The sequence below is a fragment of the Eleutherodactylus coqui genome, chromosome 6 (genome assembly GCF_035609145.1).
Source record: "Eleutherodactylus coqui strain aEleCoq1 chromosome 6, aEleCoq1.hap1, whole genome shotgun sequence".
NCBI lineage: Eukaryota > Metazoa > Chordata > Amphibia > Anura > Eleutherodactylidae > Eleutherodactylus > Eleutherodactylus coqui.
In genome coordinates, this window is record NC_089842.1 from 84,598,171 (window position 1) to 84,607,465 (window position 9,295).

Below are 9,295 nucleotides of genomic sequence, written 5' to 3' on the forward strand. Positions count from 1 at the left end.
AAGTCAATGGGCGACCCGAGCATTTTTGTATATCGCCGATGCTCGCTAAGGTTTTCATTTGTGAAAATCTGGGCAATCCAAGAAAGTGATGGGAACGACACAGTAACGGATAGGGCAGGCGAGGGGCTACATGTTGGGCTGCATCTCAAGTTCCCAGGTCCGACTATTAAGCCACAATAGCGGCAAGAGTGCCCCCCCCCCTCCCAACAACTTTGACTTCTGAAAAGCCCTCATTAGCAATGCATACCTTAGCTAAGCACCACACTACCTCCAACAAAGCACAATCACTGCCTGCATGACACTCCGCTGCCACTTCTCCTGGGTTACATGCTGCCCACCCCCCACCCCCACCCCGCACGACGCAGTGTCCACAGCGCACACCAAAGTGTCCCTGCGCAGCCTTCAGCTACACTCATGCCACACCACCCTCATGTCTATTTATAAGTGCGTCTGCCAGAGGAAAAGCAGGCACACACTGCAGAGGGTTGGCATGGCTAGGCAGCGACCCCCCATAAAAGGGGCGGGGCGATAGTCCACAATGCTGTACAGAAGCAATGAGAAATCCAATCCTGTGCCACCTCCATCTGGAGCTGCACACGTGGGCATAGCAATGGGGAACCTATGTGTCACACACTATTCATTCTGTCAAGGTGTCTGCATGTCCCATTCAGACCGCGTATTTTTATAAATAGTCACAGGCAGGTACAACTCCGCAATGGGAATTCCGTGTGCACCCACAGCATGGGTGGCTCCCTGGAACCCACCCGCTGTACATAAACGTATCCCATTGCAGTGCCCATCACAGCTGTGGTAACGTCCGATTAAATGCAGGTGGACTTCGGCCCACACTGCATGCCCCAACCTGACCGGGGTTTTTAATTCATAGACACAGGAAGGTACAACTCCCTATTGTGAAGTCCCTGTGGACCGACAGCATGGGTGGGTGCCAGGAACCCACCGGCGGTACATAAATATATCCCACTGCAGTGCCCATCACAGCTGAGGTAATGTCATGTTTAATGCAGGTGGGCTTCGGCCCACACTGCATGCCCCAGTCTGACTGGGGTTCTTTAGAAGTGGACAGATGTTGTTACAACTCCGTGTGGACCCACAGCATGGGTGGGTGCCAGGAAGCCACCGGCGGTACATAAATATATCCCATTGCATTGCCCATCACAGCTGAGGTAATGTCATGTTTAATGCAGGTGGGCTTCGGCCCACACTGCATGCCGCAGTCTGACTGGGGTTCTTTAGAAGTGGACAGATGTAGTTACAACTCCGTGTGGACCCACAGCATGGGTGGCTCCCTGGAACCCACCGGCGGTACATAAATATATACCATTGCAGTGCCCATCACAGCTGAGGTAATGTCATGTTTAATGCAGGTGGGCTTCGGCCCACACTGCATGCCCCAGTCAGACTGGGGTTCTTTAGAAGTGGACAGATGTAGTTACAACACCGTGTGGACCGACAGCATGGGTGGGTGCCAGGAAGCCACCGGCGGTACATAAATATATCCCATTGCAGTGCCCAACACAGCTGATGTAACGTCAACTGTAATGCAGGTGGGCTAAAAATTCCTTTGATTACACTGTAGGCGTGGGCCCCCAAAAATTGGTGTACCAACAGTACTAATGTACCTGAGAAAAATTGCCCATGCCTAACCAAGAGGGCAGGTGAAATCCATTAATCGCTTTGGTTAATGTGGCTTAATTGGTAACTAGGCCTGGAGGCAGCCCAGTTAAAATAAAAATTGGTTGAGGTGAAAGTTTCAACGCTTTAAAGAGCATTGAAACGTATAAAAATTGTTTACTAAAATTATATGACTGAGCCTTGTGGGCCTAAGAAAAATTGCCTGTTCGGCGTGATTATGTGAGGTTTCAGGAGGAGGAGCAGGAGGAGGAGGAGGAATATTATACACAGATTGATGAAGCAAAAAGGTCCCCGTTTTTGATGGGGATAGAGAACGATGCTTCCATCCGCGGGTGCAGCCTACGTATTGCTTAGGTATCGCTGCTGTTCGCTGGTGAAGAAGAGAAGTCTGGGGAAATCCAGGCTTTGTTCATCTTGATGAGTGTAAGCCTGTTGGCACTGTCGGTTGACAGGTGGGTACGCTTATCGTGATGATTCCCCCAGCCACACTAAACACACTCTCTGACAAGACGCTAGCCGCAGGACAAGCAAGCACCTCCAGGGCATACAGCGCAAGTTCAGGCCACGTGTCCAGCTTCGACACCCAGTAGTTGTAGGGGGCAGAGGCGTCACGGAGGACGGTCGTGCGATCGGCTACGTACTCCCTCACCATCCTTTTACAGTGCTCCCGCCAACTCAGCCTTGACTGGGGAGCGGTGACACAGTCTTGCTGGGGAGCCATAAAGCTGGCAAAGGCCTTGGAGAGTGTTCCCCTGCCTGCGCTGTACATGCTGCCTGATCTCCGCGTCTCCCCTGCTACCTGGCCCTCGGAACTGCGCCTTCTGCCACTAGCGCTGTCGGATGGGAATTTTATCATCAATTTGTCCACCAGCGCCCTGTGGTATAGCATCATTCTCGAACCCCTTTCCTCTTCGGGAATGAAAGTGGAAAGGTTCTCCTTATACCGTGTGTCGAGCAGTGTGTACACCCAGTAATCCGTAGTGGCCAGAATGCGTGTAACGCGAGGGTCACGAGAAAGGCATCCTAACATGAAGTCAGCCATGTGTGCCAGGGTACCTGTACGCAACACATGGCTGTCCTCACTAGGAAGATCACTTTCAGGATCCTCCTCCTGCTCCTCTGGCCATACACGCTGAAAGGATGACAGGCAAGCAGCATGGGTACCCTCAGCCGTGGGACAAGCTGACTCTTCCCCCTCCTCCTCATGCTCCTCCCCCTCCTCCTCAACGCGCTGAGATATAGACATGAGGGTGCTCTGACTATCCAGCGACACACTGTCTACCCCCGCCTCCGTTTCCGAGTGCAAAGCATCTGTCTTTATGCTTTGCAGGGAACTTCTCAAGAGGCATAGCAGAGGAATGGTGACGCTAATGATTGCAGCATCCCCGCTCAGCATCTGGGTAGACTCCTCAAAGTTTCCAAGGACCTGGCAGATGGCTGCCAACCAGGCCCACTCTTCTGTAAATAATTGAGGAGGATGACACCCACTACGCCGCCCATGTTGGAGTTGGTATTCCACTATAGCTCTACGCTGCTGATAGAGCCTGGCCAACATGTGGAGCGTAGAGTTCCACTGTGGGGGCACGTCGCACACCAATCGGTGCACTGGCAGATGAAACCGATGTTGCAGGGTGCGCAGGGTGGCAGCGTCCGTCTTGGAGTTGCGGAAATGTGCGCTGACCCGGCGCACCTTTCCGAGCAGGTATGACAAGCGTGGGTAGCTTTTCAGAAAGCGCTGAACCACCAAATTAAAGACATGGGCCAGGCATGGCACGTGCGTGAGGCTGCCGAGCTGCAGAGCCGCCACCAGGTTACGTCCGTTGTCACACACGACCATGCCCGGTTGGAGGCTCAGCGGCGCAAGCCAGCGGTCGGTCTGCTCTGTCAGACCCTGCAGCAGTTCGTGGCCCGTCTGCCTCTTCTCTCCTAAGCTGAGTAGTTTCAGCACGGCCTGCTGACGCTTGCCCACCGCTGTGCTGCCATGCCGCGCGACACCGACTGCTGGGGACGTGCTGCTGCTTACACATCTTGATTGCGAGACAGAGGTTGCGTAGGAGGAGGAGGGTGGTTTAGTGGAGGAAGCATACACCGCCACAGATACCACCACCGAGGAGGGGCACGCAGTTCTGGTGGTGGGTAGGACCTGAGCGGTCCCAGGCTCTGACTCTGTCCCAGCCTCCACTAAATTCACCCAATGTGCCGTCAGAGAGATATAGTGGCCCTGCCCGCCTGTGCTTGTCCACGTGTCTGTTGTTAAGTGGACCTTGGCAGTAACCGCATTGGTGAGGGCGCGTACAATGTTGCGGGAGACGTGGTCGTGCAGGGCTGGGACGGCACATCGGGAAAAGTAGTGGCGACTGGGAACCGAGTAGCGCGGGGCCGCCGCCGCCATCATGCTTTTGAAAGCCTCCGTTTCCACAAGCCTATACGGCAGCATCTCCAGACTGATCAATTTGGCAATGTGCACGTTTAACGCTTGAGCGTGCGGGTGCGTGGCGGCGTACTTGCGCTCGCACTCAAACAGTGGCGCTAGCGACGTCTGGACGCTGCGCTGAAAGACATTGCTGGATGGGGCCGAGGACAGCGGAGGTGAGGGTGTGGGTGCAGGCCAGGAGACGGTAGTGCCTGTGTCCTCAGAGGGGGGTTGGATCTCAGTGGCAGGTTGGGGCACAGGGGGAGAGGCAGTGGTGCAAACTGGAGGCGGTGAACGGCCTTCGTCCCACCTTGTGGGGTGCTTGGCCATCATATGCCTGCGCATGCTGGTGGTGGTGGCTCCCCAGCTGATCTTGGCGCGACAAAGGTTGCACACCACTGTTCGTCGGTCGTCAGGCGTCTCTGTGAAAAACTGCCACACCGTAGAGCACCTTGACCTCTGCAGGGTGGCATGGCGCGAGGGGGCGCTTTGGGAAACAGTTGGTGGATTATTCGGTCTGGCCCTGCCTCTACCCCTGGCCACCGCACTGGCTCGGCCTGTGCCCACACCCTGACTTGGGCCTCCGTGTCCTCGCCCGCGTCCACGTCCTATAGGCCTACCCCTACCCCTCAGCATGGTGTATTAGCAGTAGTGCTGAAACAGAACGCTGTAATTAAATGTGCCGCTTATTGGCCTGTGGTTGGAGGCTGACTTCGCTTACGGAACGCCAGGAAATAATTTGGAGGACTACTACACCCAGCAGAGACCCAGAACACTGAGGACAGTCACAGGCAGCCCAAATAGATTTTTTTCCCCAAATGTTTTTGCAAAGGCCCACTGCCTATATTCAATCAATATGTCTCTTCTCTCTCTGTGCACTGTGGACTGCAATACAGCGGTGATTTAACAGCCCAGACAGAGCCAGGAAATAATTTTGCGCAAGCCTGCTGTAACACTTAGCTAGCTGCGTATGAATGTGGAGGACTACTACACCCAGCAGAGACCCAGAACACTGAGGACAGTCACAGGCAGCCCAAATAGATTTTTTTCCCCAAATGTTTTTGCAATATATGTCTTCTGTCCCTGCCTAACCAGCACTTCTGGCCCTGGAGTATGTATAATTACTGCAGGGCGCAATGCTCTGCACGGCCGATATACAAAAAAAAAAAAAGTGCAACGCTGGAAAAAGCAGCCTCCGCAGTACTGCACACGGTTAGATGTGGCCCTAAGAAGGACCGTTGGGGTTCTTGAAGCCTAAAATACTCCTAACACTCTCCCTATAGCAGCATCAGCATCAGCAGCACTTTCCCTGAGCTATGTCTGAATGCATCTGTGGCTGAGCCGCGGGAGGGGCCGATTTTTATACTCGGGTGACGCCTGATCTCGCCAGCCACTCACTGCAGGGGGGTGGTATAGGGCTTGAACGTCGCAGGGGGGAGTTGTAATGCCTTCCCTGTCTTTCTATTGGCCAGAAAAGCGCGCTAACGTCTCAGAGATGAAAGTGAAAGTAACGCGAACATCGCGTGGTGCTCGTTACGAATAACGAGCATCCCGAACACGCTAATATTCGATCGAGCATCAAGCTCGGACGAGTACGTTCGCTCATCTCTAACTATAATACATCAGTTGCATTTTGCTATTTTTCAGTCTTTTTTGTACGTGATTTTAATGTTTTTACATTTTTCCCCCCTTTAGGCCTCCTTCCCACGAGCGTGACGGGCTCCGCAGCGTAATATTACGCTGTGAAGCCCGTCACGGCGCCCCCCAGAGCCCCTATACTTACCTGCGGGAGATAGCGTGAAATCGCTTCCTCGCCCACCGCCGCCCGTCACCGCCCACCGCCGCGCGTCACCGGCCGTGTCACGTGACGCGGCCGTGCGCGTCATATGGCGTCATATGACGCGCGGCGGTGGGCGGGAAAGCGTTTTTTCACGCTATCTCCCGCTGGTGACAGCGGGAGATAGCGTGAATGGACGGCTTCCATTGACTGCAATGGAAGCCGTCAGTGCGTACAGCCCGTCCTCACCCGCAGAAAATAGAGCATGCTGCGGGTGAGGACGGGAGAAATCGCGGTGCGTAATTCCGCGGTGGAATTACGCATCGTGAGCATTGTGCTATTAGGTTCAATAGAACCTAATAGCTGCGGGCAACGCAGCGGATTTTCGCCGCGAATTACGCGGCGGAAATCCGTTCGTGGGAAGGAGGCCTTATGCAGGTTGTGGAGTATTAGACATATGCTATGGTGTTTGTCGTTTTTGGGCTACCACTCGACTCCTACTCCACTTGAAGGAGATTCTCTTTCAGATAATGTTTTGATTTGAGGTTGTTAATATGATTGTTGTTTTTTAATTTTTTTTTACATTTGACAGCTAAAAATTCGGAATGGAATTCATACCTTACATGACTCTCTAAATATAATTTGTTAATTGCGTCTTTTGTTGTGAGTGAGTATATGGTGACTATAGGAAATATATAGTGGTAGAGAGCTATCTATTAAAAGGGAGAGTTGTCTGTTACTGGAATAGTGGGCCATATCCCTTGTTGAGACAATTCATGGAATCTAACACTTGTGAATATATCTCTGGATACATGTGCCTCACCTATGTTGCTTTAATGTGTCAAGTATTAATGCATATAAGTAATTTGGGAATTTGACAGTATTTTCTCATGAAGCCTTTGATGTATTAGATGCACTATATGGGTGACCCTGATATACTTGGCACACCTTGCGTTATGGTATTAGTCTAAGAGGACTGTGCTGTATGCCCCACTTTGGGTTGCCGCTATGTTGTGAGCACATCTTTTTTCCTTTACATTAGCATAATTTGAACATCGCCTGATAACGTAGGATATGAGTCCCTTTATGTCCTGTAGGGCCTTCACGTATACATTGATGTGAGCGTCTCTCCACGCATGCGCAATGGCACACATATGAGGTTGCTATGGCGCTGCTGGGTGATGCTATGCCGCAGCACTTGGGAGAACAGTAATGTTTTTGCGCATGCGTAGTTGTGGGAGATGGCGGAGCTAGGGACTGTATCCAGGAAATCTCGGGCACAAGCAGTTTGGTTTCTGCCGGTGAGACTCTCAAGGAGTGGAGTGGGACCCAATGGTGACTGAACACATATAGTTATTTATACCTGTCAGCATTGCTATGGCAAGGCTTCCCCCTGTCCATGATTGGAGAATCATTGGCATGCTGTGATTTGCCGCGATTCTCTGTGATCAGCCTATCTGTCAGATAGGGGGGGGGCACGGAGATCAGCCTGCAGTCTTCTGCTCCTGGGACACCGCACACCCGTGGACAGGCAGCCTTAGCTGGCTGGGTGTGGTGATCTCCTTCTAGCCAATCCCTCTGGTCTTTGCTCACATATTAACCCAGTTCCTGTCAGTGTCTGTCTGGTGTTCAGGGTGAGCAGTTATGTTATTTCAGCTTCAGCAGTGTGACTTGTGTCCTGTACAACTTGCAGTGTGACTTGTGTCCTGTTGTCTGTCCTGTACAGCTTGCTGTGTGACTTGTGTCCTGTTGTCTGTGCTTTTGCAGCTTGCGTTGTGAACTGTGTTCAGTGCCTCGGGACTCCTGGTTAGTGTAGGGATGAGCTGTATAGCCAGGAGCTGTGCAGTAGCCCTCTAGCTTTCATATTTTGATCAAAATGTCAACTAATACCTGGTATTTATAGCTAATCATCGGCTACTAGTGGTTGCTGTTGTAGGGTGTGATTCCGGCTTTGTGTGTCAGCTTACTCTGTCCAGTTGTCCCTGCCATGGTGGCTTTTTTAATGTGTCCTATCCTGGGTGCGTGGTTCCTAGGAGCAGCAAGGGCCCAGATCCAAAGACCGCTGGGCTGCCCTTTGCCCCAGCAGCAAGGCGATGTCCCCACTCAGGTCCATGTTATCCTCCCTGCGTTTATTAGCCCACACAATCGTAACACATATATATGAAGTGAAAACTTTTTTACTCAATGAAACTGAAAATGCCCATATGAATAGATCCTAATGGATGATTTTAGTCCATGATTACGAACCAAAACAGGATATGCTGCGATTTTCACATGACTGGTCAGTGCATGAAAAAATACTTATCTGAATACCCCAATGCAAATGTTTATGCTGTCTGTATTACATCAGTAAAAAATATGGACATGATATGGAAAAAAAAAAAAACACACCCATGTCAATGGGCCCTTACATGCAGTGGGGATGACCGACAGATATAGCAGAGATCAGTTTGTCACTTATAACATTCTGTTATTTCAGGCTTTTCTGAGTCTGCTAAGTAAAAATTTATCATGGTGTTATATGACTAATTTAGCTCTGCTACATCTGTCCTACTGTATAATAAACAACCTCAGCAGTGATCAGAATGTAGGTAACACTAACAAATTACAACTGAATCATGAATGTAGTGTGTGCCCAATATAAACCTGCGGTATCTTTGTATTTAGTGCCAGAAGATGGTGAGCCCAGTGGCCCTCTGTGTCCAGCCTGCATTTTGTATAACACCACAGAAGAATGTAAAGCTACAGGAGAGGTGAAGTGCTTAAAGAAAAACGACGTTTGTATAACTTTTTCTGGAAAAGAAGAGAAACCAGGTAATTTTCAGAGAAGTTCATCAGTAACTGATCTTGTAAAATTTCATAGAGACAGAACTTAAAAGATCACATAAGTAGAGTTGCATATATAATAAACTAGCTTACCCGTCGCGCGTTGCTGCGACATCAGAAGAAAGGAAAATCAAGGAAATGCGTTCTGATAACATTGAATTTACATTGTGTCATTTTTATTTAAACTTACTCATTTTCATATGGGAAACATTTCAAAGTGTCGTTTTAATTCTATTTATTTATTCGAGTGCTTGTGGATACACAATATTTTTTGTGTTTCCGTCTGGTGCGTACACAAATAAATCTGAAGGTTTTCCGACGTGTGAGCTGGCCACATACAGTTTTCCATGGGAGAAGCACGGATTCTCCAAATCTAGCCCACACACTTGCAGCGATTGGCCTTGTGCTTTGTTGATGGTCATTGCAAAAGCGAGTCGCACCGGAAACTGTAAACGTTTGAATTCAAATGGCATATCTGTTGGGATCATTGGAATACATGGCCACAGGACATCTTCCCCTTGAATTTCCCATTCAAAATTGTAGCTTCGATGACATTGTTCATCATCTTTTTCACCGAAAGTCTTGTACCGTTGCAAAGTCATGGTGTATTGATGTTTTGGAGAAGA